The following is a 23,613-nucleotide window of genomic DNA, read 5'->3' as shown; positions in this document are numbered from 1 at the left end:
TCTGTCCCTAAAAATGACCTGATAAATTTATTGACTTTAATAGTTTGGTAAATAAACCGTTTATTTATATCAACATCACTAACTAGAAAAAAAATCATAAAATGTGCTATAAATATAATAAATTACATGTAAGTATGTTTATGATTATTATTAGTTGATACAAGTAATTTCTTTTTAAGACAAACTAAGTGAAATGGCTAACCAACCTAAGTGAACGACTTAGAAAACTTATGCGGGTATACATACATGGTGAATTAACATGCATTTGAAAAAAATAAGAAAATGTCTGAAACCCACAGTTTTATGTGCATATTAAATTGTTAATAAATGTAATATACATATTTACCAGTCTCGGAAATAATGAAAAAAAGTATATTTTGGTTCTTAAGTATAAAATAAAGAAAACATAAAAAGGCACAAAAAGCAATGTAATAGACAAATATTTGTGTTTAATTTAAGTTGTAGAATTTTTGGATGAATAAAAATTATATGTAGGAGGAATTGCAATTAGTTCTGTAAACGTAAAATTATTTTCACTTACAATAAGTAATATAGGACATTTCAACATAAGAGCTACAATATAATCTTCCGGCTGTGGAGGTGGTTATTTCTTTATATTGAGTTTTGAAAACTTAAATCATAGAGGAAAATCGTCAAAATAACACATCATTTAATTTTTTACGAATATTCTTTTAGATTTAGAGTTGTCATGCCAGTCATACTTCCTATAAACAATTATATTTTAATGTGAATGCCAAGGAAGAAGAAGCAAAGACCTGGTTCACACTGGGAAGCTTTTTTTGAAAACTTTTGATTTTTGTGTGTGAGAGAAAGGAAAAGAAATATCAACCTTTCTCTTTCTCTCACACACAAAGTCAAAAGTTTCTCGACAAAAGTTTTCCAGTGTGAAACAGGTCAAAGAAACTATAAATTACAAAAACAAATAATAATAATAAAATGGTTACAAATCAGAGATACAAGCCGAGACGGCTCAAATCGGCGGCGGCTGGCCGCTGGTAATATTTTGCAAGCCGCACCGCCACCGACTTCTTTCGGCTCAAAAGCTATGCCAGCTTAAACGTAGCCTCTAATAAAGATTGGTGAAAACTACTATGAATGTCTATTTTCTGCAGAAAATAACTTATATAGGGACAGGTTTCTATATAACAGACTATTACATAGAGATTTTTCATTATTGTAAACGCTTAAAAGGTCAATTTCTGAAGAAAAAGTTAAATTGAGCCGACAATTAAGCCGCCGCCGATATAGACTATAGACTAGCCTATAGACTAGACTATAGATTAGTCTACAGACTAGACTATAGACTAGACTATAGACTAGACTATAGACTAGACTATAGACTAGACTATAGACTAGACTATAGACTAGACTATAGACTAGACTATAGGCTAGACTAGACTATAGACTAGACTATTGACTAGACTATAGACTAGACTATAGACTAGACTATAGACTAGACTATAGACTAGACTATAGACTAGACTATAGACTAGACTATAGACTAGACTAGTCTAAGCCGCCGCCGCCGACATAAAATGTTTGTGCCGCCGACCATTTGGTATTGGCTTATATCTCTTCTACAAATCCACAGTCGCAGCTGCACTACATTTAAATTGTATTTTCTTTTGGAACTAGAAAACGCAATCGCATCGGCAGAAATGAATGTCGAAGTGCTTTACGTGAGTACCTGGCATGTTGCCCAGTCCCACGGTGGTACCTTTTCAACCACTGGTTGAGTAAAAAGTAAACAACTCACCACTGCCCCTTTGGGTATCTTTCACGCAGGTTGCAATTTTTTACATAGATTGAACCGGTCTATGTACAAGCACTTTGCTCGAGTACTTGAGCTATCTAATCTCTTACCATTTCTGTCCCGTTGCTTAACTTCCGAGATGTAAAACATCTCTTCTGTTTACAATCACGAAGATGAGATGGCATCTGTTGATTTGGCAACAGCACCTAGAGACGTAACCGGTAGACCGAAGTACGAATCCATCAAATAAGCCCAGACTTTGTTCTTACTCACAGGGAAACACTGTGGTAATTCTTATATGAACAGAGTATACTCTGAACATATCTGGACAAAGAAGAAAAATTCAATGGTATCATTTTTATATGATAACTTTCATCCATCATTAGACAACCCAGAACACAACTCATTTATCCGACACATTTTTGTCTTATCCGCAGGAATGTGTGATCAGAAATCATTGGTTAAATTTGGTACCATGAACTTTTTTTTTGGGAAAATTTAATAAATTTTCGCCCCCAAAGGAATCATATATTTTGTTTTGGGATATTTTATCTCTTTTATATGGTTTTAATTATAAAGTAAGTACTTTAATATATTTATATACATACTGGTAATTTAATATCAAATTTGCGTAAACATTTTCATAATTCAATTAAGTTATTTACCTTTGATCATAAACTATATTCTATCATTTAACTACCCTTTAGATAAAACATAATAAACCTAACCAAACGAGTGTTAAAATTATCTAGTTCCCCTTAACATCCATAAAAACTAGTGGGTTTGTCAGTTTAATCTTCTCTCGCCTATTTTGACTGTAAGTTTATTAAATTCTCATTAATTGTTTGTCACCGTTAAAATTATATTTGAATTTTTACTGATAAGATTACGAAATATATTTACGTATGAAAAATATATATTTCAATTAAAATTATTTTATTCTATTTATGGCGAAAGTATGTGAATAATTTTTTTGTTTATCTTATGGAAGCATAATGTATGATTAAATTTCGACCTTCCGTAATGTAATCTAATGACAAAACTATTAGGCGCTTTTTAAATAAATTATGTATATTAGCTCCAGATTACAATAGATATGTATACTTTTGTGGATTTATGATCAATATTTCGATGTGTTACCAACGGAATGACAAAATCAATGTTAATGTTTAATTTGCTGTTACTAAGTTCAATATTTTAGAAAATTCAAAAAGTGCCTTTTGATTAACAAAAAATTACCAAATAGTTCCCTCTTATGGGTTCTCATTTTCCCGAGCTTGTCCTCAATGATGGCTACACGACAATGTAAAGTCCTGAAGAACAAAACAAAAACAAAAGATAGCCAGAACAAATGTCGGCTATATATTCACTAACGACATTATAGAGTATTCAATCCACCACGGTTACATAGATAGCAATGTTCTTAGCTTTGTCCTTAACGAAACAAGCGGCGGATTTATCGAATCGTGTCTGATAAAATTATTATGTTAATATTGTGTGGCAACTTTTTTTAATCTGCTATAAGAATTTAAAATAGTGACAACTCCGTTCAAATTTGGTTAAATTATTTTCTAAAATACATATGTATACGTTTCCAATCCTTATCGGCGGCTACGTTTAGCTTTTGAGCCGAAAAAAAGTCAGTGGCTGTGCAGCTTGCAAAATATTACGGGCGACCAGCCGCCGTCGATTTGATCCTTCTGAACATTGTGCTTTCTGAACATTAGTGCTTCATATAGTCGTTAACAGAGTTAGATATATGCAAACATTCAAGTCAGCATCCCCCAGGGGGCATGTTACCTTGATGATGCCTTCACCTCGGTGTTATTGGAATTCCGTGGTATAAAGTGGAGGCCAATAGCTTTAGTCTGGCCGGGACTAAAAAATTGGTTACAGTCTACTGCCTGGCTCAGTCCATGCATAGATTGAAAAGATTGAAAAGACCAGAGCACCGCATAATCTGGTGCTCTGGTCCTGTGCCCGGTGGCCAGTTGCCCGCAGGATTATGTCATAAGGTATCATATACAAATGATACCATTGAATTTTCCTTCCTTGCCCTGTGAGTCCACCGGTTACGTCTCTAGATGCTGTTGCCGAATGAACAGTGGTGATCCAACGGTCAGAGATTAGATAGCTCGAGCACTTTAGCAAAGTGCTTGTCAAATCCAATGTACAAAAATTGCAATCTAAGTTCTTCATTGAAGCAAAAGTGCCCCACATTGACCTATATCTTCATATAGAAAGCTCGAAACCTTGAAAAAACTCAAGTTAAATTTAAGTTTTAAATGGTACTCCACCAGCAAATGGTCTCCATCAAGTTATAAACAGTTGAGGTTTAATAGTCTCCGGCAGGGTTTAAATAGTTGAGTTTTAATGGTCTCCACCAGCCAGTGTTAAAGCTCAGTATTTACGTTCCGTTTCGTGACGGATCAGCTGATCCGTGTTTCGCATACAACAACTCAACGGCAATCACTCGGCCAAACTAACGACATTGATTTCCGTAAGTTAAAACGAATCAGCTTAGATTCATAATGGAATGGAACGTAAGCCTAATGTCGTTAGATTGACCGTGAGGTTGCCGTTATGCTTTTGTATAAAAAAATGCAATTGCTAATTCACCACTGAATAAGTTGTTCTTGTTCCGTTTGGTTTTGTGTTTTTTATTGTCGAAGCATATACAAAAATTCTCATTTATTAATAAAATTTTTAAATGTTGTCCCGGATATTTACTTATATCTGCATTATTTATGGATTGACTTTGCTGGTTTTAAAAAGCTATCTTCTCAAAATCGTGTTCATTATACAGACAGACGGACACATAAAGTTATATTTTGTGCATCCCGGACGGACAAATCAGAAATATGTTGTTATTCTTCCGTTTGGTTATTATACGATAAAAGTAACACAATTTATCGTATGAAACGATTTCAACATACAGACAGACGGACATGAATAAAATCGACTTCAAAATTTATATAAATTAAAAGCGGAATAACAAACTTATATGTATATAGCCCACTTACGAAGGTGAAGGCTTTCAAAAGAGGATATCTCCATTTAATTATAACATCTTGCGCTAGTGTTATATATAGAGAGATTTCAATTCATGTGTTATATATAGACAGATTCAAAAATAGTTTATAGAGAACATTTTTGCAAAATTTTAAGCCACCTAGATCCTTTTCTTTAGGCCTTATCTTGTTTTTAATGGACAGACGTGCCAACAGACGTACGAACATGTCTAAGTTTTTTAAAGAATCAAAAACGTTTATACACTTTTGTAGATCTACGAACAATATTTCGCTGCTTTACAAACGAACTAAAAACATCCAACAACAAAAACATATTTTTGATTATCTAACAATATAAGCGGAAGTAAAGGATTTAAAAATAATTAAATTAATATATAAATGATTAATTGATAACAAGAAAATCGACCAAAAATTATTTATAAATATTTTAATAATTACTAAATATTTCGCTATTCATGATGACACACATGTCGTATGTTAAATATTCTATACAAGAAATGTTTATCATACGCCACCATAAACAATGATGAAGACAACAATAAACTGCGCATATTCGTAAAGTAGTAAATGCGATTGTATTATAAAACATTTCGTTTAAAATCGTTTCAGACAACATGTTGCTTCGTTTATTGCTTAGCAAATCGGTTTTTTGTTGTTTATCAACAACAACAACAACAATAATAATATACTTCCGTTTTACGAAGTGTTGAAATTTTGAATTTGTAACGGTTTTTTGCTATTTAAATGTATAGTGTGTATGTGATTGTGTGTGACTTCAAAAATTCACCTCATGTTCGTGTGGCTGTTTGTTGTTGTTATTGTAGTGTTTAACAAACAACATGTGGTTGGTTGAATATATAATGAAAATCCCTCAATCACACACAAACACACACACACACTTTCACTAAATAAAAACTAAAAGAAAAACACACACAACAACTGCAATAACAACGTATCACTCCTCAAGTTGTGGCATATAAATCCGTCATCTTGTGGCTGTATGGTTTCACTGTTGCTTCAGATTTAAAGCACTGCAGTTCGACTAGCTCAACTAGTTCAACTCTATACCAAGAACGTGGAACACTGTGCTGTAAGAATTTTGTTAAAAAAGAATAACAATTTAAAAATAAATAATTAAAAAAAAGAGAGCAAATAATTTATAAAATTATTAAAGTGTTAAGAAAAAAGAATTGAAATAAACTTTTAGAACTGTTTTTAAAAGTGAGATTTGAAAAAAAATTAACAAAAATTTATTTAAAATTGAAAATTATAGGATTTTTTCTTAAAAAAGATTGTATTAAAGTGAAAACTTTTTGTTAAAAAAGGTGAGTTAATTATTTATAATCAATTAAAGGATGTGCTATCCTGTTTTAAATATTAAAAATATTGTTTTGAAAATTTTATATTTAAACCTTTCGAACTGGTTCTGCGGAAGGTTTGTGCAATCGATATTAGTCCTTTAAATTTTTTTTAAAACAAGTTCTTTAAGCAATCATGTTTATTCGATTTTGTTAGCATCGTAACTACTTCTAGAAAAGCTTCTTTAGAACTAGTTTGTTTTTTCTGTGACTTTGGTTTTAAAACTGTAAAGATTTCTGATCAATTTAGAGAAACAGTTCTAATAACCAGCAAAAATAAAACGAAGTACTTCTCAAAAAAATAACATTTATCACCACTTCAAAATTAGCACTAATTAAATTTTTTCACCTTCTGTGGAAGTGATGTTTATTGACTTCCAGAGAAGCGAAAAGAATCTAACTTTTTTTAAATTGAACTTATATTTTGTTTTATTAGAATTTTTTGAATTAAACCAGTTTTGTTTTGGACTTAAATGCGTGTAGTTCCTAATAACAACTTCCAAAAAAGAACATAAAAATTACTTCCTGAGAATGACTTCAGATTTAGTGAATTTGGAATCAAATAAAAAAGATATCAATCCTATGACAAGCCTGGGTTAAAATCAGAACTTCATCAGATCTTTTTGAGAACTTCCATGGAGTAAATTCTACTTCTTTTTCGCTTCTTTGGAAGATCTTTTTTTCTGGGTAGTTATATAACTAAATTACAATAGTGGTTCAATTTCTTATATGAAATCAAATCTAAAATTTTGTATTTTTTTTTAATTAATTCCAAGCAGATGTTTCGGATGGGTTAATCAATTAGTGGATTCTGATAATATCCAGAGTGTTTAGAGAAAAATTTCACAGAATGATTTATATATACATACGATCTTAATACTTTTCAACCGTGTTAATCCTAGGAAGGAAAAAAGTTCGAATTGGGTCATTTTCTCCTTATTCATAGACCGATTTTTTTTTAAATTTATTTCCTAATATTAGACATAATCGGTTACAAATTTTTATTTAAAGTTTTTGCTGATTAAAAAAAAATTTGAATAGAAAACATCTTAAAAAAAGTTTTCGATTAATGTTGAATGTAATGATATAGTTTAATCGATACCGATATCTATAAGGATTCAAAATAGTTATACTTTCTTCTCACAAAGTGTCTGAGAGAAAAGTCGGGCTTGTGCTTAAATTTATTTATTTAATGAAAATTTATGGAAATTTTTCTATAAAATTAAAAATTTTTGGAATTTTTTTATAAAAAGAAAATTAATGAAAAATATTCTATAAAAAGAAAATTCGTGGAAATTTTTTTAAAAAAAATTCATGGAAAATTTTCTATAAAAAGAAAATTAATGAAAAATTTTTTTATAAAAAAATTATTTAAAATTTTCTTTAAAGAAAATTCATGAACATTTTTCTATGAAAAAAAAAATTCATAAAAAAATTTTCATTAAAAGAAAATTTGTGAAAAATTATTTGTAAAAGAAATTTTGTGAAAAATTTTTTATAAAAGAAATTTTATGAAATATTTTCTATAAAAAGAAAATTCGTGAAAATTTTTTTATAAAAAAATTAAATAAAATATCTTTAAACAAGAAAATTTATTGAAAATATTCTATATAAGAAGATTTTGGAAAATTTTTTATAAAAATAAAATTTATGAAAAATTTTTTATAAAAATTAAAATTTTGAAAAATTTTTTATAAAAATTAATTTTTTTGAAAAATTTTCTATAAAAATTAAATTTTTGAAAAATTTGCTATAAAATTCGAAATTTATGAAAACTTTTCTATAAAAAGAAATTTTCTATAAAAAGACAAAATTTATGAAAAATTTTCTATAAAAATAAAATTCATTGAAAATTTTCTATTAAAAGAAAATTATAGAAAAATTTTCTATAAAAAGACAATATTTATAGAAAATTTTAAAAAAAAAGATTCATTGAAATTTTACGATAAAAATAAAATTTAAATTTAAAGAAAAATTGATAAATTACTCTAAAAATTAATTTTGAAAATTTTCCTTCTACAAAAAAAAAAGAAAAAATTTTCAAAAATTTATAGATAATTTTTTATAAAAGAAAATTTTTCGCTAAAAAACATACATAAACAATTTTCTTCAAAAAGAAAATGCAATGACAAATATCTATAGAAAAACAAGAAATTTCATGGAAAATTTTTATAAGAAAAATACATTGATAATATTCTATAAAAATTTTTTTCTTAAAAAAAAGGAAAATTTATGGAAATTTTTCTAATGAAAGAAAATGTATAGACAATTTTATATAAAAAAAATTGTGGAAAACAGAAACAGAACTTTCATTAAAATTTTTCTTTAACAAGAAAATTTTGGGAATTTTTCTATAAAAAGAAAATTCATAAAAATTTTCTTTAAAAAAAATACCAAAATTGTTTCGCAATTTTTCTATAAAAATAAAATTTATATTAATTTTACTTTTTACTGATATTTTCTTTCACTTTTTCCTTACTGACTTACTGACTGCCTAGGTTTCATAATTCACCATCAATCTTTGTTGTCGGTTTGTTTTCTGATGTTGTTAACAAACTAAAATGTTTAAGTATGTTGTTGTTGTTGCTGTTGCTATATTTTTATTTGCTGTAGTTTATAATTGTTGACATAAATAAAAAAAATTTAATTAACTCTTAAATTTTAATACGAAGCAAGTTAATTGATTAAAATACAATTAACATCAGTGCGAGAAATTATTATCGGAGGGGAACGAGTGTCTGTCGTCTCATGTTTTATAATGATTTAAATTTAAACGGGAATTTGTTGAGAGCAATATAAAGTAGTTGGGAAAATATGTAGTTATTTAAAAGAGAATTATGTAAATATTTATTGGCATCAAAAGGAAATTTAATAATTAGTTTGGTCTGAGACAATAGAATACATTTTTTGACTTATTTGATTTGTTGAACTGTAACAAGATTTAAATATCAATAGAAGTAGAAATGTTCAAATAAATTTGTATAAATTAAATTATTATTGAAATTATAATTACAAATTACTTGTGCTAGTTAAATATTATTTCCTTTGTTATATTTAAATCATTAACTAAATGTTTTTTTACAAAAAGTATTAATCATAATTAATACATAATATTTTCTATTGATATGTTTTAGCATTTAAATAAATTTAGTTTAATTAAATTTAAAGTTTTCAATTGAAATTATATTTAAGAATACTTAGATCGCTCTTGAACTCTTGTATTTAACTATTATATTATGGCTCTTTTGAAGCCCTACCGTGACTTGACGGGCTTATTTCAAGGTGGTCTTTTTCATCCACTGGGTGGACTTAAAAACGGTCTCCCATATTTTCCTGAATCCTTCATTGATGAACTCAGTTGGCAATTTTTGTATATGGATGAGCCGGTTCATGTACAAGTACTTTGCTGCCCCCTTGCGGAATGTCGAGCATCATAGGCTCAAGCCTAATGCCTAATGGTCATCACCTAATAACCACAACATTAGGTGATAACCATCCTTTTAATTCCTGTGCATTTCTTAATCTCTTTAAGCCTGCGCAATTGCACTATATAGATGAACCTGTTTTTTCTGCAACAGCTTCTAGAGAAATATATGGTAATCCGAAATACCCAGGACAAGGCCTGCCCGTAGTACCAGATTATCTGGTGCTCTGGATACACTCCATTCCAAATCATTTTAGGGCGAAGCCGGGGATACATTTGACATCACCAGCTTAAAGGTCTAGGCAGACTAGAGGTATTGGTAATACCTCTTTACTACGGGATTGCAATAACACCAAGGTGGAGATTTCACCAAGTAACATGCCCCCGGGGGTTCTATTTAGTGCCAATATTAAAGTTGTTTGTTTGCCATTCGATAGCTTCGATTTCATATTAAGCATGGACATATAAGTAGTGTCCTGTGAGTTGGTCTAAACGCCGACTCCTTTAACACACCCTGCAGTATGACAAACTATGTAGTTAATATCGCTGTTATCAACAGCCAGTAAGAACTACTACTAATGATTGTTATTTACTGGTGAATTTATGGGTAATGGGAATGTCATTGAGAGTGACCGATTGACACCTTATGTATTACATATATCCATTAATATCACTAGTTCAAATTCTCCAATAAAAGGAAAAACTAAAAAGGAAAACAAATTTGAAACTGAGGCCTCTCAATTTTCGTAACAATATTTCCATTTTCTGTTTCATGAACCATTACAATGGTGATATATAGTGGACGTTTTGACAGAATATCGACCACTTCGTTTTCCAAAGGTAACTAGTTAGTTGAATATGTGGTAAAATTACTAGTGTAGTACTACTAGTATACATACTACATACATAGTAGTAGTTCAAATTAGTGAAAGTCTGAGTTACATATAGACTAGACTTTTATCAAGATACCTAAGTCCATTATATATGAAATAGTTCTCGTTTGATATTGGTGGATCATATGAAAAGTACCATCGTAAAATATGCCTTTTGTCAGGTGTTCCTGTAAAGTGATTGTCAGAGTTGTTCTTTCGTTCCTCGATATCGTCCGAACATACAAATGTAATGTCCTGTGAGTGACCATCCATATTCAGCCTGACTCAATCAGCCAGCTTTTCGACTAACCATAGGCCGGCTTTTAAGGAAATATTTATAAAGCGAAGCTGGGCATACCATAGAGGAGAAAAACCTTGAGCCCGGCCTGCTATTTAGGAAATCTTTATTAAGCGAAGCCGGTGTTGGACATACCATAGAGGTTATATAATCCTCTTTCGGAAGGTCCGCATGACACAAACATACAAATGTTGGCATCTCACGAGGAGCTATTTTCTTCATCAGGAGAATCTGACAACTCTGATGATATGTAAATTAAATTAAAAAATAAATGGTTTTTGACGATACTATAATCAAGATTTGAGTCTGAGTCCCTTTATAATAGGGAGAGATAGAAAGAGAAAGTTCTCTCTAGATGTTTGAGGATGATGACCAGATTTCAGCATCTTATAATGACTTCTACAAGCACTTCTAGCATCATAACCCATTTCTCGCAAATTGAAATGAATACAATACATTTCACGGTGAAATATAACCACATTTTTTATACCCTACATTTCTTTAAAAGGGTATATTGGATTTGTGGTGACGTTTATAACGCACAGAAATAATGATTCTTTAAGTATACCAATCTGCATAGTCCATTAGGCCATATCCGTTCATCCGACCGTCTGTCCATGTAAAGTCTAAAATCGAAAGATATGTTTCTAAAACTTTTCAAAATAATATTAATGTTTTTCACCTTTTCACTAATTTGTCAAAATTTTGTGGCAAACCTTACACTGAACACAAAATGCTGTCCTGTATCAGATAAAACTCTTAATTGAGGTTAAACTGTATTACATATCAAACGAATTTATGAAGTGTTAATGAAATAACATGAAATTTATGAGACATTTATGTACAAAAAATAAAATATTTTTCATTTCTGCAGGGAACAAAACTCAAATAAGTTTCATGGATGAAAGTAAAACATAGACAAATAGAATTATACAACTTGACCTAAACTCACATATATGTATATGGATAAGTTATGGACACTTTAAGAAGTAATTAAAAGTATTTTAAGGGACAAAGTGTGCATGATGAGAATAAAAGTTATTAAAGGTTTAAAGAATGTTTAATATAACTTTACATCGCCTTTCCAATAATTTCCCTAACACATGCCTCTTGCAAAATTTAAGTGGCATATGTTTATACTCAAATGAGGAGTATGAGATTGTTTTAATTTTTCTCAGCAGGAAATTAAAAAAAAATAACATAAATTTATATAAATATTTTTCTATAAACTTCATTTGGGGTGGGAAGATTCGTTGAAGGCGTTAGTGACAAACATTTATGTTAAAAGCATCATAATTTATAATTTTAATAAAATATCATTTATTTTGTAAAACAACAGCAAAATTTGTCTGTACAAAATAACCACGAATTTATATTTTAAAATTGTAATTAAAAATGTTTTCACCAAAAATATACACAAGAAAAAAATAACAGCAGTAAAAATAAAAGGAAACAAAAACAAAAATTGGCTTAGGTAAACAAAAGCTTAAGGCTGATGTGTTGCAGGGAATAAAAGCCCTGCAGCTTGGCATGACTGACCGGAAGTAGTGAATTTTATGATATTCATTCTCAGATATAAAGTCTATTGACTTTTTAAAGACCAGAACTACACTTTTCTATCTATTGACTCTTTCTTTCGGCATTGATCCAACTTTCTTGGGAATGTTACAGCCACAGCCTTAAAGAGTCTTCTTTGTTGTTTACTTAGGTATACTTCAGTAACTATTGACTTCTTCTTTGCAAGGATAAAGTCTATTGACTATTTGGAGACTAAAGCTATTCTTCAATATCTATTGACGTTACGCTAGAAAAGTTCGCTTGGGGAAACAACTATTTTTTTTTAAGAATATTACAGATAAAGTCCTACAGTGTCTTCTCTCTAGATTACTTAGGTATAGTTCAGTAACTATTGTCTTCCTCTCTGCAAGGATGAAGTCTTTTGACTCTTTGGAGACTAGAGTTTTTCTTCATTTCTATCTACTCTATAATAAATAACATCGGACAAAGGTTTAAAGTATATTCTCTGTTGATTATTTGGGGATACTTTTATGACTATTGTCTTCCTCTCTGAAAGGATAAAGTCTATTGACATTTTGGAGACTATATCTACTCTTTACTATATATCAACTCTTTAATAGATAACTTCAAGTGGTTTAATAACTATTTTTTTAGGAATGTTACAGACAAAGTCCTAAAGTGTCTTCTTTGTAGATTACTGAGGGACAATACCTGCAAGGATCAAGTCAATTGACTCTTTGGAGACTATAGCTACTTTTCACTATCTATCGACTCTACAATATAAAACTTTTAGTTACTTATTTTTTAGGAATTTAAGAGACAAAGGCTTAGATGCCTTAAGGATATTTCACTGTTAGCTTCCTCTCTCCAAGGATTAAATCAATTCACTATCTGCGGACTCTACAGTACATAACTTCGGATAGATCAAAAAACGTTTTCTTAGAAATTTTACAAACACATTCTTAAAGTTTTTGTAGATTACTTAAGGATACTTTAGTGGCTCTTGGCTTTCTCTTTCAAAGGATAAAGTTTATTTAATCTTTGACTATCTTTCTTCACTATCTATCGACTCAACAATAGATAACTTCGAGTGGTGAAAAATTTTTTTAGGAATGTTACAGATAAAGTTCTTAATTGTCTCCTTTGTTGATTACTTAGGGATACTTCAGTGACTATTGGCTTCCTCTTTGCAAGGATGAATCGATTAAAATACTATCTAAATAGAATCAATCTCGATGGTGACACTACATTCATTCTAAAACTGCAGGAAGATTTAAAGGAATGTTGTGTTAACAATAAATTAGACACATTACGGCTTTGTTTTGTACATAAAAACAGCGTAAAAATTAGGAAAACCTCTCAAAATAACATGAATTTTATGAAAAAAAAATTATTAAAAACTAACTGGTATGTGTTTCATATTAAATATCACTCACATGTTTAACTTGTATGTGTGACATTTTTTTTGTTGCGTGGGGATTTTCCCAAAAAGAAATGAAAATTAAATCATTTTATTGCCTTTATATCTCCTGTCATGTGGAAGTGTTTGTTTTATTCGAGCTTTTATTCTGCTTGTCCTTTTTGGTCTGTTCATTTTTTAAATGAGGGATTTTCTTTCCTTAAAATTTATTTAATTTTTTTGTTTGCTTTTATTAAAAACATCACCAGCTAATCAAAATTGTTTTAATTTTGCATTAACACACCTTTTCTTTTACTGGTTTGGTTTTAAAAGATTTTTTTAAGGAGCCTTTTTTTAATATAAAGGAAAGTATATTTTTGTAAACTTTGTACATTTTTCAGTGTTAGGTTTAATAGGGTGGCTTTTTATATTGTAGACATTTTAAAAGGAACCTTTTGAATAACGAAAAAGTACCGAAAATTTTCCTTTTATTGGTTCTTACATGCTTAAATTCATATTTCAAATTCTAATATTATAGAAATTTCAAAAAGTACTTTTTGAAGAGCGAAAAAGTACGTTAAAGACCCCTTTTATAGTTTCTTACTTAATCCGGGGTTTACATGATTTATTTAATGTTTGTAGGTTCAAAAAATCTAAATAAATATACAATTTTCACAGGTTTAGTGGATTTTTGCTCATATCTCCTTTATTTATGGTCCGATTTTGCTGAGATATAATAGAATACAATTTTGTTCTCTCTAAGTTAAAACTTTTCTTTGTCATATTTTATGAATTTTTATCGCGATCTACCGTTTACGTCTTTGGAGTTTAGTTGTTGCCGAATCAACAGAGGTTCATTTGCATCTCTAAAGCTGTGCTACGGTACGGCAAGATTACTGCTCAAAAACTTGAGCAAAGTGCTTGTACAAGTTTTGGTGTTGCCATGTTTAAGGTAAGGTGATGGGACGACTCTAACTCATTCTATTTTTATAAAAAATCACCGTGAAGTAAGGCCGAAAGAGAGATTTCCTGTTTTACCAACATTTTTTTAATTCCTAGAAACTCTGTAATTGCGGCTCTTAAGCGCTTGAGCTGCTGATATTAATGACGATCAATGTCGATGTTCATGGAGTAAAATACATACTTTCGATTACAGTAGACTCCGTGCTCTAACAGGAACTATGAGTGCGATCAGTAAGTCTGGTAGTCTGTTGTCAGTATTAATGGGAATGAGACAAAACTCACTAATGCCCCTTCGAGCCTCAATAGCGAGCATCTGGCAAATCCGATTCGCTAAGTAATGATGCTCAACTAATCTCTGAACTTTGTAGTCCCTTTGCTGGCTTATTAGTAAAACGAAGTACGATCTCAAGATCTACCCTCTCAAAGAAGGGAAAGTTAAAATATGGATAAGACAATTTTCTCAAACACATTAGTAAGATTATGGTGTGTGGGTTCACATACTTCTTACACATTCTGCAACATGTAATCACAAGATATCAATCTATTTTGGTTTCGCAGGACCTAACAGGCAATAACAGTGGAGTGGTTTTTATTAATTTCGAATCGAATCGAACCCACCATCTCCGGTCTACCATACTAGAACACTAACCACTAACCTAACGGAGGCCACTAAGATGGCGAATATCATCAAGGCAACATTTCCCGATGTGAGAGAGAATGTCTCTTAAATTCACAGTTTGGGCAATTCAGCAACATTTGCCAATTTTGTTGGAGAGAGCGACTTATTTTGGTCTGCAGATTTTATAGAGCTGACAGATAGTCGAAGATTATTGAACCATAGTTTTATGTAATTGAACTACTTAACAGTCATTAGATCTAAACTAATCTGTAGATCCGATATTCAAAGTAGAGATATTTGATTTTCATTTGATCTATATTTATTTTGATAGATTTTGTACATTTATATATATCAGAAAAATCGGTTCATAAATAATGGAGATATGAGCAGAAATCCAAGGTAATTATTCTTTTTTCAAAAAATACTTTTTGATTTTTCTATTAAATGGACATTTTGGTACTTTTTCTTTATACAAAAAAGTACTTTTTGAACTTTCTATAATATTGAATATAGAAACATGTAGTTAAGTGTATAGAACCCGGATTAAGCGAGAAACTGTAAAAGGGATCTGCTTGGTACTTTTTTCTTGTTCAAAAGGTACTTTTGGAGTTTTTTTTATAACACTAAACATTTTTATTCTTTAAAAGGTTTTATAATAAGTATATAGATCCAGAAGTAAGTAGGAACCAATAAAAAGGGACTTTTTGTACTTTTTAGTTCTTCAATAAGTACTATCTGAATTTTCTATAATATTAAACTTAGAGAGATGAAATTAAGCATATAGATTTCGGAGTAAATGAGGATTTATGAAAAAGGACTTTTTGGTAATTTTTCGTTTTTCAAAAGGGTACTTTTTGAATTTTCTATAAGAATGAACCTAGAAACATAAAATTGAACATGCAGATAAAAAAATAAACCTCCCTAATGTTTGCGTAATTACAATAATGTCTACAAGTGTTTGTATACATATTGAAGAAGACACCATTGTTTACATATATAATTATTTCAAATTAACTTATGGTAAAGTAATTATGTTAAGTTGCACATTATAAAATTCCCTTTAAGGATAATTTAAATTTAAAACACTCCCAAGGAAGGTTTCACTAAATTACATAATTCAATTGCTCTTTTATTAACGTAATTTGACATTAAAATAAAAAATGCTGTTCTACATCACTGACAGGATATGAACCTGCTAGAAACTTAGACTGATGGACAAGCGTGTTATCAATTAGTCTTTAAAGTTCATGACTTAAGTTTAATTTAAAATATTGTTTAAGAAAATATTTAATATCCTTTCATTTTTCTTTATATATTTTCAATGATTTTCTTTTCTAACAAATCTTTTTAACTTTTTGCCCATTTTAAACTTTGCTTTAAGCGAAATTTCTTTAATTTTAACATTATAAGCCTAGAACCAAATTTAAATTGCTAAACGAAACCAAACCAAAAGTCTGCACAACAAATTCGATGTCTTTCACACACGTCTGCAAAAATTTTCTTATATTTAGCAAAAAAAAAAAAAAAAAAACACATTTAAATATTTTCGATTAGCTTAATATTTGCACATTTAATTTAAATTATTTTTATTTTTTTTTAATAATAAAACTTTAGTGCGTAAGAGAGTGTATGTGTCTGATGATCCTTAGAGAAAATTTCATTTCATTTAAGTATTTGTTCAACAAAAGCTTTGATTCAATGTTCAAAGAAAAAAAAGTATTTAAATCTTTAAGGATTTGAATGAACATTGAGAAATCCTTATGTTAAATTTTGGGATATTTAAACAGGAATTTTAGAAATATGAAACGTTAAAGAAAAAGTTGTTTAATTATTATTTAATTATTAATGTGGCAAGTTCCATCACCCTCTTTAGCTTTAGAAAATAAACAATTTAAAATAAAGGTGGTAAAAGTAAAAAATAAGAAAAAAGTTTTTTGAGGTCCTTTGAAATTATGCGCAAGTGAAAATCGAATGTTCAATTCATAATCGATGTCGTATCGTTGTAAGTCATAAAAACATTTTCAAATATAATTTTTTGAAATAAAAACAAATCAATTCAAACAATTAAGAAGTTATAGTCGGACGAGGCCGACCATATAATACCCTACACCTGTATACGAATAAAATCTAATTTAGATTTCATAATAAAGCATTTATGTTGAATTGTATCTTGCCTCAGATATACTAAAGCCATTTACTGTTTAATAAAACTGTGGATATTTAAGTAAAATTTTGATGGGGGGTTTTTAGAGGGGCTAGGGTCAAATGATGCCCTATAACTATAAAGTTCATCAGGGTCATCAAGACTAGTATAGAACTTGGTTTTGCAGCTTTTTGTCGAGATATGGGTATAATAAACATAATTATGAACTTAAAAGCCCTATTCGGCGAGTTTAGTTATATGGGGGCTAGGTGAAATAATGGACCGATGTAAACCATTTTCAACAGGCTTCGTCTACGGTACCATAAAATATTATGTGCCAAATTGCGTTGTATTTTCTCCAAAATTGCGACCTGTAGTTTGATAACAATGTTTGCAAGCCCTATTCGGGGGTTCAGTTGTATGGGGTCTAGGTGAAATAATGAACCGATCTTAACCAATTTCAATAGGCTTTGTCCCTGGGATAATAGAAGATCATATACCAAATTTCAGTACATCTTCAGACAATTATATTCTTATTTAAAACTGATTTAATAAGTCTCAGATTTATGTTTCATGTAAATGATACACCACTGTTTTCTAAAGAATTAATTGTCAACCTTTTTTCTCCCAGCTTAAAACGTAGATTTATATCTTTTGCCTTCTTTTCGATATTGTTATGTTGCCGAGTCCCATCATTAGATAGTTAGTCAATACACGATAACCCGAGTCATTAAGTAAACAATCGACAACCGAGTGACAATGTTTTAATGTTTTGGTATCCTGTGATTGTTCATTTAGTTCTCAATCTTGCATTTAAAGGTCCCAAAGTCAAGCTGAAAGCTCCATTTAACAAAATAAACTGTACAGTAGAGATGCTGTGCAGTTCCTTATGTATACTGGAGCTTTTTTAGTAAATATAGTTAAATAGCATAATATGATTAGATATAGATCTGTTCAGATATGCTAAAGTCCATTGGTATAAAAAACCACATTTAAATATACGTTAACGTTAGTGGTATTTCTATAGTACTTAAGCCGGAAGTCCACACTACGCGTCATTGCGTCAAAGCATTATGCAAGAAAGCGTAGAACGCGTGGTGCGGTTTTATTCAAAATATGCACTACCGGCGGACATGGAAATCAGTTTTCTGAAGACTCCAGATATCTTCGAGATCCAAATCTTCAATAATTCTGTCAGACATGCTTTCGAGAAGTTTGAAAATCAGCAAAATCGGTCCATAAATAAATGAGATATAGGAAAAAATCTGAGACTACCTCTGAAAATTTCCTCAACAAATTATAAATAAAAGCATAAAAACAACAAGGAGATTAAGCAGTAATATGTTGGTAATACAGCTTATATTTGTTTGAGGGCGGTAATACAGTTTGACGGTGGTAGTACAGTACAACGGTTAATATTTCTTTCTGCTACAGTTTATATTTATTTGTGTATGTTATGTGTGACATGTGTGCAGAGATACAAAATAAATAAAAACTGTTTTTTAAAACATAATTGGTGAAGGATATATAAGATTCGGCACAGCCGAATATAGAAATCTGGCTTGTTTTTTCTAATATGATATTTATATTCTAAGACAAAGATGTATCATATTAACAATATAGTCTTTATGAATACGTTTTAATGGAGCGTAAAAAATGTCGACGGATTAGAAAATTCGGAAATAAATGAACTGAAGATGTAAACTTATAAGGCTACGAATGTTTACCTAGTTCCTCCCTAGTTCGAATTCTCACTGGCTCCTTTTTACCATTAAAAATAAACCAACTTTCTCAACAACTTTTTTGTAAGCAAACTATACTTCATTAACTTGCTATTTGTAAGCGAGCGTAGAAGTACTTGCCTCCAATTACATCACCGTGTTAAAATAATGAGTTAAAATGCTAAAGAAGAAATAGTGAAAAGAGGTTTTATTAGCAATTTAACTCATTACTTTTCAATGTAAGTTTTTCCTGAGTAATAGCCTACAACTATACTTTCAAGGAACAAGATCTTCTTTATGAACAAGAAGGATTAGATAATTCGGAAATATCTGAACTGAAAATGCAAACTTTTTAGGCTACGACTGTTTATCTAATAGCCTTCAATTGTACTTGCAAGGATCATTATTAACCTTCTGTATAATAATAAAAATAAAATAACAAATATATAAAAAAGTTGATAAAAGTGTATGTTAAACAAAGCTTTACATCCTTTAACAAATGCACCTTTTTACGCATATTTACATGTTGTACAAAAATCTCTTTCCTTTCGTAAACATATTCAATTTATATTGACAAGATAAGCCATGTATGTACTTAAACATTTCTAAACAAAATCGAAGCAAATCAAGTGAATATGAAGCGTAAAATGAAAAACATGAATGAAATCATTTTAAAAAACAATATTTGTACGAACTTCTACGCATCTGGGAGATTAAACAGATACAAATCACCCAGCAGTACTTGTTAAACGGGAGTCTTTTAAAAGGTACTTATTATTTTAGATAATACTGAGTTTAAGCAGTCATAATACAATATCTTTTGAGGTGTTAGGCTTGTAATACGTGAATAGGTCATTGGAAGAGTTTAAGTTGTTAATAGTCACGTTACATTTCACACAGATTTCTGAGAAATCTGATACTCAGCTAACGCTGAATTCCGAAGAAAAACACCTAGACCCCCAAACCGACCTGTTGTGCGGATCTATACCCAGGTCTTTGCTGGGAATCGAACCAACGATCTTCGACTACAACACTAACTCGCCGGAGACATATAAGCAGTTCAGTCTTATCGATTTCTCAATATCCTAAAACTGCGTCAAAACATCTACATAGAGATATACGAAGATTCTTATTTCATCCTGAAATTTCCACTCTAAGTGAAACTACTAACTATGACGACATCAGTGGTATGAAATATCTGATGAATACGCAAGCAAATATTCACTCTATCGAAATTGATAGATGATTAGGCTTTGAGTAAAACAGAACTCAGGTGGTCAAATATATATAGAATATATAGAATATCGAGACTGCTTTGGGCCATTCTGACAAATTATAGGACTAGCATAATTACTAGGTACTCTATGATTGGACATATGTTGGAACGTATCGAATGAGCTAGAAGAGAAATTGGTACAACACCTTTGCGACTGCCCAGCCTTACAAGAGCAGTAGTCTATTTATGATCTGGAGTGTCTCAGAGATAAGTCAGTCCAGATCATTGATAGACTATGATTGGTTTTATAAGCAATACCGACTGGTTTTCATGGAAACCGCAGTAAAAGATTCTCCTTTATATACAAACTCTCGACATAAGGGAATAGCAGTTCCAAAGTTTTTACAGTGGCCCGCAAGGCCTTAAAGTGAACTTGCTAAATAGCGAGCAACACACACTTAATGACCGTATATATTCTTGTAAACGCTTCGAACCTTTGTAAAGAATTGAAAACTCTGACCTTACACAAGTGCTGTGCTGAAACAATTCAAATTTTATATTTATTTTAAATCTGAGACTTAAAGCAAATAAGAACGCATGTCAAGGTTAAGGTATTTAGATCAGATTAGTTGTAATTGGGTTGACTACGAAATATCTGCATCACTGCGAAGTCTTTTCACTCTTAGACCTTGATACTAGTAAGTTAAAAGGTGTCCTTTATCAGAGTATTTATCAAATTAGTATTCCTAATACCATAAGGTACAAAGGATGATTAGTTTGCAACCTTTGATCATTAAATAGAGCAAAGGAAGGGTTTCTAATATGAGCACAGACAAACGTATCTTTATAAGTATATGACTTTTTCGTAATGCATAAAAGTTTTCTCAAAATAAGAAGGCATCATTTTAAGGGTATTACAATGGGCCATCTCTTTTGTATACAGTGAAACACAATGTGGTATTTCAATAGCTTAAATATGTTGCAACAATAATCCACATCAGTACGAAGCTGTTGTCTTGTAACTGTCAGAAAAAATACATTTAGTCATTGATACATTCCTATTAAGATTTCTTATGAATGGTATATGATTGGACGTCTACTAATGCTATAAAAGAGCATATCTTAATATAAGTCCTAATATTGATCGGACTTTCTTCATATATAGCCATGTTGAGCAGCAGATCTAATGAGGTTTAATCACAATTTCTATATCGCTGCCATTAGAAATGCAGGGTACTATTGTGAATTGCTTTAGGTCCAATCACTATTTTTAGATCGCTACTATTGTGAATTGCTTTAGGAAGCTGAAGTAAGCATTCTCTAAAGATTTTACTTTCATATTGGCATCTGCTAGCCACTAGCAGATCTGATGAGTTTCAATTACTCGTTTTTCTGAATTGCTTTAGGAAGTTAAGGTACACCGATATATGCTTTATATAATAAACAAGTGAAATAGATTTTACTTTCATATATACATGTAGAGTAGCAGATAAAGATCTGATAAGATTCAATGATTCTTTTTATTATAGATTACAAATGCAGACTTCTATTGTGAATTGCTTTAGGATCGATTTTTTATAGATTGCAGATAGATTTTACAGATTTAACTTTTATATTGTTATGTAGAATATGTGAATAAAAGATCTGATTAAATTCAATCACTTATTTTAGGATCGGTACCATTATAAATGCAAGGTACTATTGTGAATTGCTTTAGAAAGCTGAGGTAAGCCGATATATGCTCAATATAATAAGCAAGTGAAATGTATTCTTTACAGATAATTCTTTAATTTAGAAACGTAGAACAGTGGATAGAAGATCTGATGAGTTTCAATGACTCTTTTAGAGAACCTTTATACGATCACATTTTACGCAAGTAAAGATTAATGAAAAAGTAAATCAAAATTTTATATGACAAAAAAAGATATTAAAATTCGTATGATTTATGTTTTGTGTTTATACAATTGGTATAAAACAATAACAGAGATATGATGAAAACAGCTGTTTTCCTTTTCTCTTTTGTGTTTACGTAAGAATACATCCTTGATCTAATGCGACTTGCTTGTTTTTTAAATTAAGTAAACAATTAAGAAAGATCCATATGACTATCAAAGTTTCCATCTGTATTTGCTTTCAATGTGTTCTCATCTACACACAATTTTGAGAGATTACTTGTTTGCTCGTGTAAAGAGAGCTTATATCAGCTGGCCACTATTGTGAATTGCTGTAGTAAACAAATAAACATTCAAATAAAAGCTGATTGTAATCAATCATATGAACTCTGTTAAAATACTTCTAATTGTTTTGTTTATTCTGAATTATTTATAAAAATAACCTGTGTCTATGTAATTAAAAATGTATTAAATTTTTTTTTATTCTATAAAAGGATTATTTTGTACTCTTTTAACAAATCTCACTGGGTTACATATTAAAAAGCCATAAAATATTTCACAAAAACAAAAAAAAAATAAAATAAATTTTATTTTGCATAACCTTTTGTTTTATGTTTTTAACTTTTATACCTTTAAATCTCCTGGATTATGTCACCAAAAATGTGTTTTACTCGCGCTCTCTCTCTCCCCCTCTCTTCGCCATTGTTGTCTAGATATAAGTTAAATGTTTATGTGTATGACAATTTAAGGTTAAATAAATAGAATTTATCTAGATCGTATTGAAGGAGTGTTTGAAATACATATGTATATGTACATAAAATGCATTAAACCTAAAAATAAATTTTTATGAATTTTTATAGGACTTATAAGGAATTAGTTAAAGCTGTGTGTGTGTGTGTGTGAGTGTGTCGTAGTCTATATGTAAAAAAAATTATGACAGTTAAATTGATGTCATCATAAAACGGAAATATTGAAATATAGAGTAAATTTGATTTTGTGATAAAATTTTATGTGAAAGATGATTCTAAAGGGAAATGAGGCTTGTTATTGAAATTGTGAAAGCTTTATTTTAACTTTACATTTTGTTAAGATTTTGTTTTTAATTTAAAATTCTCTTAAAGCCTTTGCTAATATCTTTGCAGATATTAATTAAAAAAGACAAAATCAATATAAAATTTTAAAAAGTTAATTTTAACAAATTATTTACGCATATTCTGTCAAAGTAAAGAAAAAAACAGCCGTCTTAACTAAAATCTTTGAACAGCTTAAGAATTTAAACGATATAACAGTTATTGCTATTTTCTATGTCGTCATTCATTTCTATTTTATTTACAATTTAAACTGTTTTTGTTTTCATTTACTTCATCATCATCAGCATCCTCCA

At 30.0% G+C, this 23,613-nt stretch overlaps 1 protein-coding gene across 1 annotated transcript in view; it reads left to right on the top strand.

The window, feature by feature from the left end:
- Window positions 1–5,817: 5,817 nt before the first annotated feature.
- Window positions 5,818–23,613, top strand: part of LOC111682238 (diuretic hormone class 2) — a 43,844-nt gene continuing 26,048 nt past the window's right edge. The window contains exon 1 of the mRNA XM_023444140.2: window positions 5,818–5,896. The gene's annotated coding sequence lies outside the window, so the exon portion shown is untranslated. The remainder of the gene's footprint in view (window positions 5,897–23,613) is intronic.

The sequence above is a fragment of the Lucilia cuprina genome, chromosome 2 (genome assembly GCF_022045245.1).
Source record: "Lucilia cuprina isolate Lc7/37 chromosome 2, ASM2204524v1, whole genome shotgun sequence".
NCBI classification, from domain to species: Eukaryota; Metazoa; Arthropoda; class Insecta; order Diptera; family Calliphoridae; genus Lucilia; species Lucilia cuprina.
Note: the sequence above shows the minus strand (reverse complement) of the source record. Positions and strands in the feature narration are given on the sequence as shown.